Source organism: Choloepus didactylus, chromosome 22, assembly GCF_015220235.1.
Source record: "Choloepus didactylus isolate mChoDid1 chromosome 22, mChoDid1.pri, whole genome shotgun sequence".
Lineage (NCBI taxonomy): Eukaryota > Metazoa > Chordata > Mammalia > Pilosa > Megalonychidae > Choloepus > Choloepus didactylus.
In genome coordinates this window covers 20297602-20318652 of record NC_051328.1, presented here as the reverse complement: position 1 = coordinate 20318652, position 21051 = coordinate 20297602, and positions in this window count along the sequence as shown.

Here is a 21051-nt window from a genome sequence, read left to right as displayed (position 1 = left end):
TTAATTCTTAGTTCTTCCCATATTGTGGCCCTGCTGTCTCAACATAAGGACTTTCCTTTTAAGAGATAGAAGAAGCAGGGGAGAGAGAGGGCAGGAGAGAGAAAGAGAGAGAATTGGCAATAAAACACAGGTAGGACCTGGGACAGGGGACAAGGGTGGAATCATGAGTAGCAGGTCCCCTAGGCTAACGCCCTTCCTGGGATAACTGAGACTGTTCATCGGCTTGTTTCAAGTCTTTCCCCAATTGAAAATAGCTTTATTCAATGAAAAGGAATCCAATAATTTAACTTTTCTGTGTTTAATAATAATACAACCAGTATGTTTTTGGTTAGTGTATAATATAAAAACAGGAAATTAGAGTTAAAATGAAACTTTAACTTTGAAATTAGTAGTTATTGCAAAAGTAGTGTATTATTATGAGGGAAAACATTGACAGAAAAATGAATATGTACATATATATGAGATTTGCCTATATGTAATATTTATCATTATGCTATGGGTCATTGAACATTTTATGTCTATATTCATATGCTTTTGATATAGCTGTTGTATATAGATATACTTTTATTTGCAAACTTGGGAACTACTATATGCACAATCTGTTTCTTCCTTTTTTCATTTGACATTATATTAAGAGCATTTTCCTCTGCCATTAAATATTCTTAGAGTATAATACTGTTAATTGATGAATTTGGATGCATTATTCTTTATTGAAATAGTGAATATCTCCCTGTTGTCTAGGATTTCGGTTATTACCAACAGAGTCTTATGCATGTGACTCTGCCTGCAATTCTTTCTTTGGATAGATTCTTAACAGTTATATTAGTTAATCAAGATACATGAGCATATTAAGGATCTTGATATATGATGCTAAATTATTTTGGCAAAAAATGTATATTACCACCAGGTACATGAAAGTGTCATTTCATGGGACCACAGCACACCCCGAGTGTGCGTAGTGGGGGGAGGGGGTGTATATGGTATAATCATCACCAATTTGAATCTTAAAGTAACAGATCTCATCAATGGGCTAAGTCTCAATTGTTATCATATAATTTTGCCATTTGTCCTTTTTTTTTCTTTCTGTGAATTTTCTGTTAATACCCTATGCTCATTTGTGAAATATCTTCATCCACTTTCTTGTATTATCTGCATCATTTCTCGTCTACCTGCTTTCAAAAGGATGGTAAGTAGCTTACAGCAAAAGACAGATGTGATGAGCACATTAACATCAGGCTAAACAAATCATGCTTCACACAGACAGCTCAAGAACATTGTAGTTTAGTAAACACTTTCTCATCCATTCTCCCATTTGGTCTTCACAAGACATATGTGAGGTCTGGTTCATTACAACCCTCACAAGACAGAGGTAGAAACTGAGGGTCCTGGAGGCGAGATGTCAGTGCGGGGTGCATGGCTGTGAGCTGCCACTGCAGTCTGTTGAGTCTCAAATCTGCACTGCCACCGGGTCAAGCCCATTCATTAAATGAAGATTGCTGAGGACCTGCTGTTTGCCAGGCACTGTTCTAGGCATTGGGGATACAGCAGGAAGAAAAATAGACAAAATATTACATTAAATGTTAGAGTGGGTAGCAGGTGAACAACAAGCAAAGATATCTATTGTGCTAAAGGGTTGAGAGCTAAGAAGAAAAGTAAAGGAGGGTGGGGGTAAGAGCTCAGGGTAGGGGAGGCAAGCATTATGGCCCACTGTGTTCCCTTATTAAGATGCTCCTGCGGAACCACACTAGAGCTTTTAAAGGACAGCAGGGAGAGAAGAAGGGGGCTGCAGACCATTGCCACTCTTCATGCCTCCTGTGCCACGTAGTCAAATGTATTCAGAAGTCAGATGTGAAATTGTAGAAATCCATCATCAACACCACCTTCAAGGTCACCCAGAGGGGAGCCGAATGCTCCCTCACAGGGCGTGGAGTATGGACCAGCTAGGTGTACAATGAGGATGGAAATTCTGGGGGAGTCGTAAATCACAGTGGCTTCTTCTACAAGAAACCCAAAGGGAATAAAGCAGCAGATGAGGTGGCAGTAAAGAAGACACCACTCGTCAGAGAGTTCAATGTCATATCCTGGACACAACCAAATAACTTTCCCGGCTTGTCCATATGAAACGACAGCCCTTCAGCTTGCTTGTTCCTTGACTGTGTAACTCAAATTATAGACACAGCCAAGGGAATCCCAGGCATTGCTGCAACGCCAAGGAATCCCCAAAGAATAAGAGTCGGCTCCACAAAAATCCCAACTCCTGGCATGAAGCTGGAATGTGAAAACCAAGCAGGGCATTGGAAAGGTCTGTGCATTCATGTCACATAGCTGAGACTGGAGTCCAGAGCTGTGTCTGAGGGCTGCAAGATCACGTTTGGTGTTGCTGATTGGTTCTTTAATGGCAGCTTGGTGGTGGAGGGTGGTGAGGTTAATCTTCATTTTCAAAGGCAATGGTAAGATCACAGTGTCCTGGGAGGTTGTCTGCCATTCTCTGATGACACCAGGCCACTGTTTGGTTTCTCTCTGTGAAAACTAACTGAGCAGACAGAACCTTCATTAAATATCTCTAGGTCCCAGCCACACAAAGTAAGAGTGATATTTTTGTTCTCTTTTCTTTTGTTTTCTTGTTAGATTAAACTGGATTTTGAAGTTTCCTGGTCTTGGTTTCCAAGTCTTCTTTGCATGCTCTAACATTTTAAGGTACGATGAACGTTAAATGAGCAGATACTGCTGCTAGGTGTTCTGCAGAGCACTGCAGATCAAGAAATGCCCATCACTGGCTGGGGAGGAGGGAACAGCTTCCTTGAGAGCATTCTGTCTACCATTACACTCATTATTATTAAGATCAAATATCTCTCTCAGCAAACACATGCATTCTACACACAAAGACACATAAAGAATCAGTGCCCTGGGTTTTCACACTTCTTAGCCAGATGGAAAGAATGGGCTGAGTGCAGGCCATGGGAGTCCCATTAGCCAGTCTTGTCCCATCCAATGACTTTGCTTTCATGGCCACCCTACAGCCTATAAGTCTCACAACTGTGGCTCATCACTGCCAGCTCCTAAATTCTAGCAAGGCTTCCCATTGAGCATATGTGTACATCAAACAGACAGAGATGGAGATGGAGATAGAGATAGGTAGGTAAGTAGTTAGACAGGTAGGCAGACAGACAGACATACAGACAGAATGATAGCAGAATGATAGATAGATAGATAGATAATAGGATAGATAGATGGATGGATAGATAAATAGATAGGATAAGATAGATAGATAGATAAGAGTTTGGAAAGGAGAAGGAGCTTGTAGACCTCCACTTTGATGGCTGTTTGAGTGAAGCCAGAAAACCTCCCTATTTCCAGTGCAATTCTCCTGGCCCTGGCCCTGCTCAGCTGTTTGCAGAACCCAGCCTCCCCTCCCCACCCACTTGCAGAGGATCACAGATATCACTCTTGCCTCATCCTTCTCAACCTGGTTGAGAGTTGTCTCCAATGCAGACAGGGGACCTGCAGTCTAAGTCTCACCTCTTAAAAGGATTTGGCCTGATTTTTATCTACATCAAAGTGAAGGAAAAGCTGAAAATGGAGCCTGAGGGAGAGAAAGGGTGCATATGGGTGTGAAATGAACACAAATGGTCAGCTGTGGAGTTTCACTCTAGGACTGTTCCATTTGTTTGTGAAAAGAGATAAGGGCAGGCTTATGGCTGTCAGGACTGCTCATCAGTACAGGCAGGTCTGGATCCATCTTCACCCTCTCAAAAGAGCCCAACTCTCCTGTCTCTGCTTGGCTTTTTCTCCTCCCCTCCAAAAAGTTTTCTTTTTGACTAGCAAGAAACAATAAGCCCTACTATTTATGTACTGTGCCAAGTGCATTACATACATTTTCTCACTTAATCTTCACAACATTCCTATAGCAGATACATTATCACGGTATTTATCCTACACAGGAGGAAAATCAGAGTTAGGGAAGTTAGTACCTTATCCAAGATCCTATGCCTTCTGACTACAGGGACCAGGAATCAACCCTGAATCAAAGTTCACACTCGACTGTACTCCGAAATGCCAAAGCTTATGAAGAAAGGTGTTAAGATATAATCTGGAGGCTTAACTCTTAACACAGTGATGTCACTTCCTCTTTTTCCCATATTTCTTTTCACAAAGTTGCTATCTGTATGTCAGTGCATGGGTATAATTTTGTATCTTTTTTTTTTTTACTAAAAAAATGTTATACCATAAACATATTAGCATAAAAATCTTGGTAAGTATACATTAATGATTTCATGCTACATAACACTGACGCATAGTATGGATGTGTATACCATAATTTATTCATACCAATAAACATTTGAGTTATTTCTCAAACGTTTGAGTTATTTTTCTTATTGTTTTTATTGCACATTTGAGTTATTTCTCTTATTGTTTTTATTGCTTTGGAAATATAAATAATGCTTCAATGAACATCTTTATAGGTACAACATAATTCACTTCTCCAAATCCAAGAGTGATAACATGTTAAAAGTTCTTGAGGTTGTTTTCAGTCAAGGCCTGGATCCCTTCTTAATAAGGACCACATCTTAGAAGTTGTTTCCTCAAGTAAGGAAAACAATAGCATGGGCTTATATATGTTCCAGTTGTTTGAATATTGATGAGCGTGTGTGTGCTCTCGTAGCAAAGCTCTAGAGTGTTAAACCCCAAGATGATGATGGAGAACATGGTGATATCAGGCATAGAAGGGACTCCTCACCTCTCCATTTTTCTTCTGTATCATTCTAGAGAAGATAGACATCTACAGTGTGTAAGCACTTTTCAAGTATAGACAGACTCTGTGTTAGATACTCTACACATAACAGCTTCTTGACTCCTCACCACTACCCTGCAACGAATAGCTTTGGAAGAAAATGGAACTCAGAATGAAGTGACTGACCCAAGATCATAGAGCCAGAAAATATTAAACTGGATTCAGACACAGATCTGATATGAGAAGCACACACACTCTCTACCTGCTACTACCCTTCTGAGAGGCACCCTGGCAAAAAACCTTTAATATCTGAGCTGAATGTATGAATTTGAAGTGTTGTGTAGATATAAATATATTTCCACTCTTTTTGTGACAAGTCTGACACTAATTCTTTCTGCATGGTTTTTCTCAAACATCTTCATCACATATCAGCGATGTTTCCTCTCAGCATTCTGCATTTTTGGTTTTCCTAGACACCAGACACTCCCCCACCCCCACTTCACACTTCACATTTCCCTTGCAGACATGCAGGAAAGGGTCTACAGCCTGCTGTGCTTGGCTGCGGTTTATGCGAAGGGAGGTTAAGCCGAGAGGCGCCAGGCTCTGCTTCAATTACACTTTGCCTGTTTTGAGGGCTTTAATCACGACCTCTTTCTCAATAGATCCTTTCAGAAAGGCCAGGGGGAGAATAGGCAATCGGAAACCTTGGTAGTAATAAGGGTCCCCGGCCTCCAACTCCTCTAAGAAATGTGGCTGGGACATAACCTTCATTAAAGGAAAAAGAAAACCTAGAAAGACTTGTCATTCCGGAGGGAATCAGTAGGTGGTAGGGGCAGGGGTGGGGGTGCATGGAGATCATAGACAACACATGGAAAGAGTAGGTGACAATAATTAGTTTGTGGTTTTAAATTTGGAGGAAGGCCTCCTGGGCAAGACGTTTATGGACAAAGAATGAAGACCCCTCCTGAGTTGTGTAATGAAACTGAGGCCCCTGTGGCTGGGTGAGGGGGTGGAGGTGCTGGGTAGGGGTGCACGGTAGGCTTACAGTTCTTTAGTCTGAAGCATCCTGTGATGCAGGAAAGAACAGAGAGGGCAGTATGGGTTTTTGGTGGAGCCCCACCCTCCCACCCCAGGCTCAGGCATTTGCATTCTCTCCCTAGCAGCCTGTTCAGTGGAGCGTGCCTGCTTCTGATTAAGGTAAGGACAGCCAGGCGAGCCAGCTGCCTTCCCGGGCTGGGCTGTCGCAGCAATGAGGGCCTCCGTTTGCTGCCTGGGTCTCACTGTCGTAAGGAGAGCCTCTTCCCTGGCACTTCTAGCCAGTAGGCTCCTGCCCTCATTCCTGTCCCAAGGAGTATGACACATGGCAGCTATGAAAGAAGGGGTCGCCTGCAAGTAATTTATTGCTAAAACCCTTCATTCCCCAAACATTTCCTTCTCATGTAATTTGTTTACAGGGGACCAGATAATTTATTGCACCTTGACTACCAGTTACTAAGTGCAAAACTCCTGATTGAAGATACGTGAAGATGGACATTTGCCCAGAGGGATGAATGAAGAAAATAATCTTCATTGTCATAGTAGCTAATATCCGATGGGTGCTTTTTAGGCAATTTACAAGGAGTAGTCCATTGAAGTAACAGGAGAACATTGCAAATTAGGTCTGTCCCATAGTGTTTTCCAGAGAAGAAATCTGAAGCTCAAATAATTTCTGGAACTTTCCCAGGCTCACACCATTAGTGGGACAGCTGGGAGTCTATCCTAGTCAGAATATGTTGAGAAATTGGTCTCTAAATGCTTGTAATAGGAATTTGGGGGAAACAATATCAAGGGAAGGCAAGAGCTGGGCAATGTGCTGGGTGCTCGAGGCAGAAAAAAATAACTTTCCTCTAGGACAGGGATTGAAAATGTTTTCTAGAAAGGATCAGATAGCAACTATTTTAGATTTTGCAAACCGTATAAGGTCCCTGTTGCAACAACTCAACTCTGCCATTATAGAGCAAAAGCAGCCATGGACAGCATTTAAACAAATGGACATGTTTGTGTTCCAAAAATGTTTATTTACAAAAACAGGCAGATTTAATTCAGGGGACGTAGTTTGCCCACCCTTGCTCTAGGCCATCAGCAGCTTTGGGGATATGGGATGGGGTATTGTAAGATATTGTGAGAGTGTATGTTTCAACAATCCCATTTACAGATTAATAAATTAAGGTTCTTAGACTCCAGGGATTGAGGTCCCAGAACCAGTACTCTGTTCATCCATTAATAAACTTGCCCAAGATCCCACAGTTATCAAGAAGCAGATTCTGGATTTTAACTCACATCAGTCTGAATGCAAAACCCTTATCTTTGCTTACTAGATTCTATTGACTGTCTTAATACAACTAACTGAAATGAATTCTTGGATGGATTATTCTCTAGCATGTTTCATTGTCTGGCAGAGGGCTACTCATGGTAAATGACACCCTTTTCCTCCTCTGCCCTTTTAAAATACAAGCAGGAGTCACCAAGATCTGGGTGATAGAAGAGTGTTGCTCTTAGACCCCAACAGACCTGAATCCTCAGCTTCGAACATGCTTATACGAACCTCATGTTCTTGGGCAAGGGATTAACTTCTCTGAGGTCAGAATTACCCTTTTGTTGGCAAGATCAGTGACTCTGTACCCAGAGGGATCTTGTTCTGACTACTGGCTCTAGGATCTACTAGGCATGAGATCTTAGGCAAGAGTCACACTCTGCTAGCGATGCCCATCATTGCCCCTCATTCACATCTTTCTAAGGTAACTCCACCACTGTCCCCACAACCTGCACACACTGCAGGCCAAGGTACCTCCACGAATCACCTCCCATCCCATTGCCCATATTCCCACTGTCATGGGTCACTGCACCTGACCCAGGGCAAACCATTACACTGACTGAACAACATCAATCAAGTTCTCTCAAGAACGTGCACTGAGGACACATCATGAGAGTTTGTGGATGAGTCCTATTAGTGAGAGAGAGACATGAAAAGGCCCAGAAATGCTTGAGGCTATGGTCTTTGAAGGCACCATGACTCCTGCCCACCATAAAGACTTCTGCAGTTCAGCTTTTCTTCAGCTTCTGAAGTCCTTGTATTTTGTACCTGTTTGAATATATTTCTATTCCTTATGAAGAAATGTGCCCTAAGACATGTATCTGTAATGCAAAGATGACTGATACATACTTAATAAGGTTTGTCATAATAAATGAGAGGTCTAATGTAAAGTAGCCAAAAGCATAGATCTGATACATAGTAAACACAGGAAATGTGCCATTTCCTTTCTGAAATGATGAATCAAAGTCTTTTTCCGAGAAAGGATGTATTATAGCTATATGGGAGTCACAGACCCATGCACACTTATGAGCAGGAAAAGTCTACAAACCATCCTACCCACCCACTAACTCAATCAAGAAAGACCCCTGGCAGTCTTACTGACAGATGCCCTTCAGGTCATGCCTGAATAACCTCCGAAGAGGGGGCCCATCCCCAGCATGGGGTGTTGTCCTCCTCCATTGTCACATGGCTTTGATCATGAGGACACTCTTATTTGTAATGTGTTACACATGACTTCCTTGCAATTTTCACCACTGGTCCTCAGATTGAGTCTTGGAGCCAGAGAGAAGGGAGTGAGTACTGCAACTAAGCAACCCACATGCACTGGAAATACAAAAAGGGAATATGTAAAATACATAAATAGGCTTAGATTGGAGGGGTAAAACCATGAAGAATTGCATTGTATTCACAAATTTTCTCCAACCTGGCCAACTTGTTTGTCATGACTTTTAGTGCCAGAGATATTTAAGACTTTGGCATCTGATGATAGGGGATTTTTTACCCCATCTTTCCTAAGCTGTTTATTCCCCCCACAGAATATCTCCAAATCCTTCTGTTTTCTCTTCTAAGATGTAATTTCCTTCTCTGGATTTCATCCAGTTTATCAGCATCTTTTTAAAACATGGAAATCAGAATGAACACAATAGTGCATTTGTGAGATGACCAGGGTTATCACTTATATTTATTTATTTGTTTTATGTCCTAACCCCAGAGGGCATGGGGGAGTATGGTTTCCCCAATTGCCTCATCTTGCCATTCCAGTGGGTTATATCAGCCAATAAATAACAATTTGTGAAAATTAAAAGCAGGACTTTATTTTAACAACCATCCCAGGAAGCCCTTATGGGGCAACAGTAACTAGATCTCTTGCACTTTATACCCACAAGGCCTCATTGCTCTCATGGTGTATTTTCCTTAAATCACGCCCTCCATCTCAGCTGACACAAAGATTCTGTGACTTTCATTTTAAAAAGATTGGGCACTGACCATTGTTTGGATCCCAGCTAGTATTCTTGGGACTGCTTGAGAGGTTTTTAACTCAGATTTCCAGTTTCCTCATTCAATGTCTTGTTTACAACACTCTTGAAGAGGTTTAAACCTTATTAACATCAATCTTGCCATGTTTGGTTATGAAAACTGTCAACATCTATGTCCTAGAGTTGGAATTTTAATGAACGCCAAGAATTATAAGAAAACAGGTAAGTTACCAATCTGAACAAGGCTTGCTGGTTTAAGCCAGGCCCAGCACAGTGATGGAAACAACCCAGATCATTGATAGATCAGTCTTTGCTCATTGATTATGGTCCAGGAGGGAGAGCATGGATTTGGATGGGAAAGGATTGCTAGAAGGCTGGTTTCTTTGAGACCCCAACGCCAAGGTCTCTGTTGAGACAGCAGCATGTGAATCCTCAATGATTGAGGGATTCAGGGTGTTAAGACAGGATTTTGATTGTCCAGAAGCATTTTATCAGGTGTTTCCCAGCCCCACCCCCCTTTGCCTTTTTGCATCTCACCACCTGCAGCTACTGGACCAGAGGAAGCCGGATCATGCCGTGTACAAAATTATTTCACAGGTATTTGTTTTTAATTGAAGACAGCCAAATCCTGCAATGTCTGATCCAGAAAACTCCTGAAGGACTGTTTCTCCTGAAAACTAGGTCCCTAATTGATAAGGACTGGTAGAGACTATAAAACCTCAAGAGATTAGAGTCAAGGGCTGTTTCAAAGGGCAATAGAATGTGCAAAAAAGTGGTTATCAAAATTTAACATGCATGCAAATCTCTTGGAGGGCTAGTTAAAATAGAGATCCCCTGGTATCTAGTAAGTCTGGTGTGAGGCCTGAGAATTTGCATTTGTTAAAATTTGCATTTGTTCACAGGTGAAGCTGATTCTGCTGGTTCTAAGAACCATACTCAGGAGCACTGGTGTAAGGGGAGGGAAATGGGTTTCAGAGTCAAAGTTACATGAGGTCAAGTCCAATCTCTGCCACTTATAAACAATGCGTCCTTGGCCAAGTCATGTCCCCTCTGTGGACTGTAGGGTATTGTTGTTGTTGTTTATAAAATGTTGATAATAGCCCCTAAGTCAAAATATTTTCCCTAGCAATCAATAAGACAATGTGTTTCAAGGCGGAGTTGTATATGGTGGAGGTTCAACCAGCACTAGACTTCAGTTTTTTTGCATTCTTTTGTAGCTACAAAGGTGGAGTTCAAGGAGATGATATTCTCACTCTGTTCTGAAGCCATTTACCCTGACTCTTTCTTAGCAGGCTTTCTTAACATGACCTTCGTCCTATAAATAAAAGCCCACAGTGTCCACCACAGCAAAGAGTACTCAAAGCCACTAGCCAGGCCAGTGGAGACAGGATGTTCCTGTTGTCTCAACATCTGGCCTCTCCAGCACAAGCCTCTAATTTTCTGTGGCTTCCTCCTGGCCTCTCTTCAATGTGGGAGAGTGGTGTGGATCACGAGACCCATCTGTGAGGCAGCTGGAGTCCAAAGGCCCCCCTTCTCCTTGCCTTTGAAGAGTCTACCCATGTTCTTCCTGGAGGACCCCATTGTGGCCAGCACCTCTATTCCCTATTAGAAGTGAGGAGAACATAGATATGTTAAAAGGAGGAAGCAAATTAATGCCCTATACTGAGATATGCTGAAACATAAGTATGCAGGAGGCTGCTACAGATGAATGTCTCATGAACACAGATATTATTAAGGTTGCATCCAAAATGGCATTCATTTCTCTCCCATCACTGCAAATCAGGCTGGTGTAGTGGATAAAAGACCATGTGATTCAAAGCCAAATGCATTAGCACTTAAAGTCAACTTCTACCATGTACAAGTCACAATGACCTTGAGCCTCAGGGTGGATGGAGAAGTTACAGAGCAGTCTACAGAGGAGTTAAAGATGCCTCTTTTAAATTACTTTAACATTATTTTCAAAAGCAGAAACTAATAATCAAGAAAACCTAACTACTCTAGTTTACTTCAAGAAGTAAAAACCAATTGAACTGATCACCCTAGATATTTGTTCATGAGCATCTCAAAGACACAGTACAAAAGCTAATTTCCTTTCCTAATCTTTCCACTCATCTGTAAAATGATTATCATCAAAGTCCCAAGTAGGGCTAATCTGAATTCCTTTCTGGATCTGTTTCTGTGGTATCCTGAGTTCTTTCCATCTGGATGGTCTGGGTAGAGTTGTTGTACAGTAAACACCCTTCATTTCAAATTGCACCCTTGACATTTGATGAATGGTGCAAAAACAGAAATGGTCCTCAGCCTTCCGACTGTTATTGAGCAGAGTGAGCTTCTGCCACTCTACCACTTCTGTGAGTTTGGGCAAGTTACTTAATCCTTCTGAGCCTCAGTTTCCTCATACATAAAACGGGTATAAAACCTACCTTTTAAGCCTCTGCTGATGATTGTTTTAGAACTGATACATAGAAGATGCTCAAAACCTGCTATCTTCTACTTCTTCTTTGAATATGATTGTTTTCCAGGTACTAGGTAGAGTCAATCCCTTTCAAAGCTGATGATAGGACTTTTGTTGTCTTTTGATTTATGTTGGCCATGGCTATTCTAACTTGGAGGTTAGCTATGCCAATGCTTCAGAGAGTGGTCACAGTAGTGGTGTGCTGGCAAATGTTTGACAACCAACTCTCAAGGGAAATGAAGAAATTCCATGATTTGTAGCATATGCTTATTTCCATAGCATAAATACTCACACAATGGCCAATGTCCAGCTAATGAGGAGATGTGGCCAATCATGGAGTTAGGAAGAAATGAGCACAGTTGGTTCTCCCAAGCTGGTAAGAGCCAGCATTTTAGTACATCACTGGGCCTCAGGGTGAGGAACTGACCATTTCAGTCTACTTACCGGGAAAGGCAAGGAGGAGAGAAGGGTTGAGGTAGAGCACAAAGAATATAAGAAATAGAGAGGGGCAGGGAGAGGAGGAGTGGAGAGGAAAAGAGAGGGAGGGAGAGAAAAAGGGAGGGAGAAGAAGAAAAGGAAGGAGGGGCAGAAGGGAAAAGAAAGCCTTAGATAGCATTCTAATTCTTCCATTTTGCAAAAAGGGAAACTGAGGACCAGATTGGAGAAATAAGTTTCCTAAGTCACCTCTAAAATCAGTGATGGACTGGGGACACCAAGCCAAGGGCTTAATGTTTGTAATCAGAGACCAAGCATTCCAAAGGGTGCTAGAATTAATGAGTATAACCGAACAAAGAAAACTATGGTTTGAACCAAATGAAACACTGTCCCATAGTTAAATCTATGAGGCTGCAATGACTTCCCCGGAGAAATTCCATCACTTGGTCACTTCAAACTCAACCAGGAAAACAATTTAAAGACCAGTCTTTGGGAACAGCCTATGTGGGTGGAGAATGGGCAGAAGGATCTGGTGGACAGCTTTAGCCCCTTACATCTGTCCTTCTGTGATTGAGGGGGGCTGGCATTTGGTATTTTGCTGCCACATAGAAACTAGCACTACTAACCTGCAGCTACAAGCAATTAACATGTACAACCTTGCGAGAATTGCTGAGGAATTTAGCGGAATTACTCTGTGATTTCTCCCTCTAGCATTTGTTTTGCAAAGGGAAAAATTTCTGTTGTGTTTCAGGCTTTATTCCTTTTGATGTCAACATCCATTTAGACCAGATGTTCCAACAGTCTTAGGAAATTCAGAGCTACAGATCTTTCTTCCCTAAGTTGAAAAGCTCAGCATCCCAATTAATGATACCAGACTCCTGCCTGTCAGAACAATGTTCAATTATTATGAGACTGATGAAAAGAACTTACTTTTAGGGATTCCCAGAGTCAGACCCCCCAGTGGGCCTCAGCACCCCCACAATTCCTGACTCTGTCACTTTGTAGCTGGCTAAACTTGAATACTTCCCTTAAATTCTTTAAAATATCCCCCTCATTTGTAAAAATGATGATGTTGAACTCATTGCATGGTATTTTAAAGCAGAAATCCCAGAACAAGAAAATGAAGTTTGAATCCTGGCTCTGGCAAGTAATAGCACGGTAATCTTAGGTAATGGACTTAACATCTCTAAGCCTCGTTTTGTTATCTGAGAATCAAAAAAAAAAAAAAAAAAAAAGAAAAGAAAAGAAGAAACATGCTCTAAAATAGGCATTTGTGAAAATTATATGAGAGAATACTCCTCAAGGACTTAGCGTCATGCTTGGCACATGGTGAACAATTAATAAATGTTGGCTTTACAATCTTATTAATATATTTCATAACAAAACTAAGGACCCGAGACCCTATTATGTGAATGAGGACACTGAGCAATGAAAAGGAGAAGAGGCTTGACTAAAGACATACCATTGGATTCAAGCCCAGATCTACGTGACTTCATCCGATATCACATATTTTGCGAAAACTCCCTTGTAAGGAATAGGGGAGCAGGTATTGTTAATGATTATTAAATTACTCTTCTTCCCATTTCTTTTTGATTGGGAACCCTTGAGCCAGATGCTAAGTCTAGTGGCTGAGCAAATGCCACAATTTTCAAGTTGTGGGGTAAGTTGCCTAAAGATTTTCCAGGCAGTAGAATTGTAGGGAGCAGGGGTGCCATCTTATCATTTTTACTTCTGTCTTTCTCAAAAGGAAAGGACAAAAGGAATGGATTGGGGAGAATTGTCCCCCTTACACCAGTTTCCAGTCCTCAAATGACCAGTCGCATATTATGGACAAGTGGAAAACCTAGTAACCAGCACTTTTTGGAAGGCCATGATGCTCTGTCTTCTACAGTCTGATGGGTACTGGGCTAAGCCATTTATTTGAAGGAAAGAAAAAATATTCTGAGAAGGATCATTTTCTAGCTTGACAATTTTATCTTAGTGTTATCTTGATCTACTGTTAAGCCTCCTGGGAAATCAATGCTACATTTGACTTCTCTCCATGTCATCATGTTAGCTGTTTGATGGCTAATTCGCCTCACAAGATATGCCAATACGAGGGGCATGCGGCTCATATTCAGAGTAGAATTTCACCGCTCAATGGTCAGATCTTCTGTGATTAAAACAGAAGAGAAATCCAAACACAGCATCCAATGAAAATGCCCTCCAATCACCTGTAATCACTGCTCTTGGGTTTCTAATGGATGTGGTCTCACTTAGCACCGATTATGCAGCTCTAATTTATTCTAATAATAATAATGTGGTTTGGTTTGGAACTTGAGACAATGGAAAGTTTCTCTCTCTCTCTCTCTCTCTCTCTCTCTCTCTTGTTTTTTTCCTATGTTTTCAGTATTTTTCTTTATGGAGCTCATATTCTAATAACAAAATTAAAAATGGAGGAAAAAATTAACTAGATCATGAAAATGGCAGGATATGAAAATTAAAACACTGCTTTCTAAGGAAGTTCAGTAAAACATGACAGCTTTGGAGTCAGATAATCCTGGATTCTATATTCCTAATTTGTTATTTATTAGTCATGGGCTTTGACCTTTATTAATAACTTTACCTGAGCCTTAGTGTCCTTATATGTGAAAGGAAGATGCTTCAGTGAGATTTTGCAAGAAACAACTGGAAGAAATGAGTGAATAGCTCTACAAATATGATAGCAACTCTTGGGGGAATCCCTAAGGAAATCTATTGACGTCGCTGTTTTGCAGCTAAATAGAAAGAATTGGTGCTTGGACAAGGTGAACCTTAACTAAAACAAAATTTGTTTTCAGAGTGAAAGATCTCTGAGGACTGTAGGACATGAATGTTAGAAATTCTCACCTCCTGATTTGAGAATTAGCAACACCTGGACAAGCCCCAGCTCTGTGGTCATCAAACAATTCTTCACCACCTGAAATAGGGGAGAAGTTCATTGTGTGTGTTTGCGTGTGCATGTTTGAATCTACAAAGGAGGGGGCACCTGGACGGGTGGTATAGGACTCTGCTTTTGCCCCAAGACACAGTATGTAATATGAGGAGAAAAAAAGAAAGGAATCACAAAAATGAGAAAAATTCTAGTGTTCTGAGATTACACAATTCTTACAGAACCTCGATGAATTGTCTAACTTTGGTTAGCCTCAGGTATCCATTTCATAAAATAAGAGTCTCCCTGTGTCTTTCTCAACTGTCCAAACATCCCCTTTAGCCTTCCAGGAAAAAGAAGAGAAAAATGTATAGAAAGCATTGTGAATTTTGAATAACACCCAAAGCAAATTTCACGTAGAACTAAATAGTCCCTGGCGGAGAAACCAACAAGGCAAATAGGATGTTCTATTCCTCTCACCCACATCTTTATCTTTACTCTGCCAAGCTTTATGTGGAACAGCTTTGGGGAGGGAGAATAAAGTGACAGAGACTTTGTTAGAAGAAAAACAATGGAACTTAAGTGGAAGAAGCCATCCCCATCAGAAAGAGAAAGGTGAGTTTGTCTTACAGCTATTCCAGTCTGAAATTTCTGAAAGACTTGACACCTTAAGGATGAGTCAGGGCCCTGGATACACCTGGGGCTGGAGGGAAGTAGAATAAGACCAAAGCAATAATAGCAGGGGAGAAGAGAGAGGAAGAACAGAGGACGAGATGTTTGGAAACCTGTCTGATATGGATCTACATGGAAGGAGAGGTTAATTTATGGAAAATATGAAAAGTTATATTTTATAGCATTCTTTAGATTCTTTGTTGATAAAACATGTATTTGGCTATTAATGAGACTTTCTCTCTGATAATGTACGTTACCTGCAATGTGCACAAAAATGTATGGGCACCGCAGTGGGACCTATGAGGCTTTATCTTGACAACTGTGGGCTCAGCCACCAGGCAGGTGGGCAGCTGGGAGAGGAAAGAGGCCAAATGGACAGAACAGGATCAAGGGTAAGGCAGACTTCTAAGAAGAGAATCAGCAGAATACAGTGAAATACTGGTGGTGGGGAAGGGGCCTGCCCTCTGAGTAGAATTCCCCAGGAAGAACCATGTCTTTGTTCCCAGGCTAAAGTACTATACCAGCCATCCCCGGGTATAGGTAGGGGGAGGATGGCATCCATTTCTGCATTCATTTAGGCAATCGTTCCTTCAATCTTTTATTCAATTGTTCATTCAATTGTTCAATGAATGAAACAGAGTGCAACTAACCAGGATGTGAGACGGATGAAAGAGATGGCCTTTAGTCATTTACTGGTCTGGGCTTCATAACTGCAAAGAGTCTAAGGTGCCAACCAAGGACCTGTATTCAGGGAAAGAGAAGAGAAGGATTGGAAGTTGGCACCAAGAGTTGGCAAAAATCCAGTTGTTCACAAAAAGGTGAATGTTGACAAGTACTGAGATACACAGATACTCACTCTAGGGTACCAAGATTAATTCCATACCTCACCCCCAGGTGGGAAGCAGTCTCATGTGATATTCTGAGAATTGACCAGAATTGGTTTGAAGATTGGTTGGGAGAGGATGACAGGGTGAAACCAGGTCAGCCGAGGTGGGGCCAAGAAATCATTGACAAATGATGTGTGTTGAAGCATAAGCCCTATGGATATGTCCTCACGTCACAAACATCTACCAGAGGAGAAGGAGAACAAAATCCACAAAAATATACACAAAAAAGTGGAGTAACATGTTTACAAAAAGAAGCTGTGCATTAACTATGCGTGCCCCTGAGTCATTTGACCTTGTGAGGGAAAAATGGACTGATCATCTAGAGATGGCTAAAGAGAGAAGCATTGGTGCCTAACTGGGAAGAGGTTGCAAAGAAGTTGTGAGGTAGAAATGAAACATAGTGACAGTGATCACCGCCCTACTCTGAGTGGTGAGGCTTTGAGGAGGAGACTAAATTGATTAGTGCCATTTTAGAGGTGTTCGCTCTCTCCATTCAGCCACATAATGCAATTATTTAGTAGTTCAGGATTCTTTTAATTCTGTTTGAAGAACTTAAGAGGTTAAGGGCTTGAAATGATAAATGCATTATTAATGTTGCCTCACAGAAACATCCAAGTCTATAATTTTCGAGGCAGAAAAAAAAAAAAAGACTAATAGGTTTTACTCAGGGTTTTTTCCCCCCTTGGTAAATTAACTTACAGGACCTGTGAGAAATGTATAAATTAGACATTATTAGAGAAAGTAACAATGGACCAAAAGCCATCAACTGAAGGTTTGATTTAGCAATAGCGATGTCACAACTTTGGTTTGGGGGCTTCTTCTCATCCCAGCCCCAAGACATCTGGGAAGGGGTACAGGAAGGGGAGGTTTCAGTGGATTCACACCACGAAGGACATTCTCCTATATGGCCTGATGTGATCCCCACAAGTCTATGTGATACTTAGAGGAGGAAGAATTTGTGGTAATTAAGAGTATGGTCTTCGGAATCCAGCAGACCTGGGTTCATAGCTCCATCAGCTATGAACTGTGTGACTTAGGCAAACTCAGCTTTCATTTTTCTCATCTATAAAAAGAGGTATGATAGTAGCTCACAGGATTTTTGTGATAGTTAATAGATATCGTGCCTAAACAGCTAAGCATGTGCCAAGAACAGGATAAGCAATCAATAAATGAAACCATTAGTGTTAATATTAAAATTAGAATTTGACTTAGTATAATGTCAATGCCATTTGACAGATGAGGTTTAGATGAGTGAAGTGACTTACCTAAGATCACAGAGTTATTGTGTGGCAGAACCAGGACCTTTTCACATACTTTTATAACATATGCACTCTCTGTGGCCTTTAGCCACTTTAAAGAGCAAACTCAAATTCCTCCTGAGTTCTTGCTCTAATCCTCTTCTAGAACATGGTCACACAATAACCTCTATGCTTGTTTTTTTTTTTTTTCACAGATGATGTTCAAGTATTTCAGGAAGACTGGTGGGATTCGTGATCCAGGTTATCGGGGAGGACAGAGCAGTGCTGAGGAGAAGCCCGGAAGTCTGCGTGGGGGTTTACCATGGATCCCTGGTGACAGACCAGCCTGCACACATTCTGGGGGAGAATGGCTTCTCCAAGGCAGGGTTGATGGAGGTGCCAAGGGTTTCACAGCCTTTTCTGAGCACTCTGGCATTCAGCTGAGAGTCTGAGAGACCATACTTCAGAAATGAAGCCTACCCCTTACAAGAAGAGCATGCCCTACAACTAATGGGAAAACCCAAATAGATTCTGCCTATTAAAGAATAAAATTAAGCCTACTATCAATCCAAAGGAGCCCCTCCCCCCAATTTAACTCTCTACAAGAATAAAATTAACTATCCTTTAAACTTTAAAGAAAGGCAACATAATCCAGACTGTCTATAGGGTTTCATCTGTGGTGTCCAGCATATAATAAAAAATTACAAGAAATATGAAAAAGCTGGAAAATGTGCACAAGAATAAAGCAATCAATAAAAACAGACGCTGAGGTAACCCAGATATTGGTATGTTCAATGACTTAACATAAAGAGTACAAATGTAAGGAACAACAAGTGAGAGAGAGAGAGAAAGAGAGGAAGAGAGAGAGAAAGAGAGAGAGAGAGAGAGAGAGAGAGAGAGAGAGAGAGAGAGAGAGAGAGAGAGAGAGAGAGAGAGAGAGAGAGAGAGAGAGAGAGAGAGAGAGAAGGGGGAAGGGAGGGAAAGAAAGAAAAAGAAAGAAAGAAAAAGAAAGAAAAGAGAAGCTACAAAAATGAACTAAATAAAAATGTTGGCGCATAAAGTTCAATAAATGAAGTGAAAAAAATCACTGTATAGGTTAATGGCACATTGGAGACTATGGAAGAAAGGGTTAGCAAACTCGAGGCACAGCAGTAGAAATAATGACTCTACCCATAGAGATCATTAAAAATAAACAAATAGGTACTGGGATAAATACAGAAGAACAATCTTTTCAACAAAGATATAGAAGAGCTCTTACAACAAAATAATTAAAGAAAACAAATAATAAAATTTAAAAAAAAAACTGGAAGAGGATTTGAATAGATGTTTCTCCCAAGAATATATCCAAATGGCTAATGAACACATGAAAAGATGCTCAACATCAGTCATTCAGGAAATACATATTAAAACCACAATGAGATACCACTTTGCAACAGCTAGGATGGTTAGAATTAAAAAAAAAAAAAAAAAAAAAACAGAAAATAACAAATATTGGTGAGGATATGGAGAAATCGGAACCCTCATACATTGCCGAGGAAATGTAAAATGGTGCAGCCACTTTGGGAAATAATTTGGCAGTTCCTTAAAATGTTAAACCGAGTTCATTCAGCAATTCCATCTCTAGGAATATATCCAAGAGAAATGAAAACATAGGTCCACCCAAAAACTTGTACATGAATGCTCATCTAAGCAGTATTCATAATACCCCAAAAGTAGAAACAACCCAAATGTCTATCAACTGGTGAAAGGCTAAACACAATATGGTATATCCATACAATGGAGTATGATTCAAAAATAACAAGAACTGAAGTACTGATACATGCTAAAACATGGGTGAAACTTGGAAACATTATTTGAAATGAAAGTCACAAAAGTCCACTTACTGTATGATTGCATTTATATGAAATGTCCAGAAGAGGCAAATCTATAGAGATAAAAAGTAGATTAACGGTTGCCTAGGGCTTGATTGGGAGGATAAGTGTATAGAGAGTGACTGCCAGTGGGTACAGGGTAACTTGTTTGAGTTCTGATGTGACTATTCTAAAATTACATAGTGGTGATTGTTTCACAAACATGTGAATGTACAAAAAAAATCACCAAACTGTACACTTTAAAAAGATGAATATATATGATATATCAATTATAACTCAGTAAATATGTTATAAAAGTAAATAAACACAGTCCTAGTAAACTGCAGTTCAATAGGAAATGGTTTAACATATCAAATTGAAGTACCAAAGTACCGTAGAAAGATAATGAGGTAGAATATTACTTTTAAAAAATAGCCTAAATTTCCCAAGTTTGTTGAGAATTGACTTACATATTTAAGAAATTCAGTGAATCTAATCAAGATAAACACAAAGTCTATAGACATCATAGTCTATCTGATAAAAACCAGGGATAAAGAGAAACGTAAGTGGCCAGAGTAAAAAGATTATTTAAACTAGAACGCTGCTATATGGAAACTAGCTTCTCATCAGAAAGAATGAGACCAGGAAACAACGGAGAAATGTGTTTAAAATGCTGCAAAAGAAACTGTCAACATGAATTTCCATATGTAGCAAAAATATACCTCAAAAATAATGAGGATTAAATAAGTGAAATTTCAGATTTATGAAAACCTGGGAGGATTTGTCTCAAGCAGACCTGCACCACAAAAACTGGTAAAGGATGTTCTCCAGGCTGAAAAAGAAATGACATCAGATAGAAATTCAGAGGTACAAAGAATGAAAATCTCTAGAAATAGCAAATATGTGGGTAAATGTAAATGATTCTCTTCTATTCTTCCCTTAATTTCCTTTAAGAACAACCGATGACTGAAATTTTAAAAAAATAACATTGGGTGGTGTTCATAAAATATGCACATGTTAAATATTCATCAAATATGTTGAATATTTGACAACAATAGCTCAAAAGGTGAGATGGAAAGTAGAATTACGCTGTTGTAAATTTCTCGCATTTTACAAAAAGTCATATAATACTAATTATCCATAGGCTGTGATGAATTAAATATACCTATTGTAATTCCTAGAACAACTACACAAAAAAATCAAAGTTTAGCTAAATAGCAATAAAGTAATTAAAAAAATAGCACTCAGTTTTGATTGTATAGCTAAAACACAATGGAATAATTAAAAATGCAATTATTTTATCAAACCCAAACTAGGAATGTAGGAACAGAGGAACAACAAATAGAAACCAAAAACAAAAAACAGAATGGCATGCTCAAATTCAAGTCAATTAATAATTACATTAAATGTAAATTAACACCAATTAAAATGCAAAGACTGTCAAGTTGGATAAAGTGCAAGACTTAGCTACATGTTGTCTATTATAAATGCACTTTAAATATAAAGACACAGGTAGGTTGAGAGCAAAAGAATGGGGGAAAAGATATGTCAAAAGAAACATCC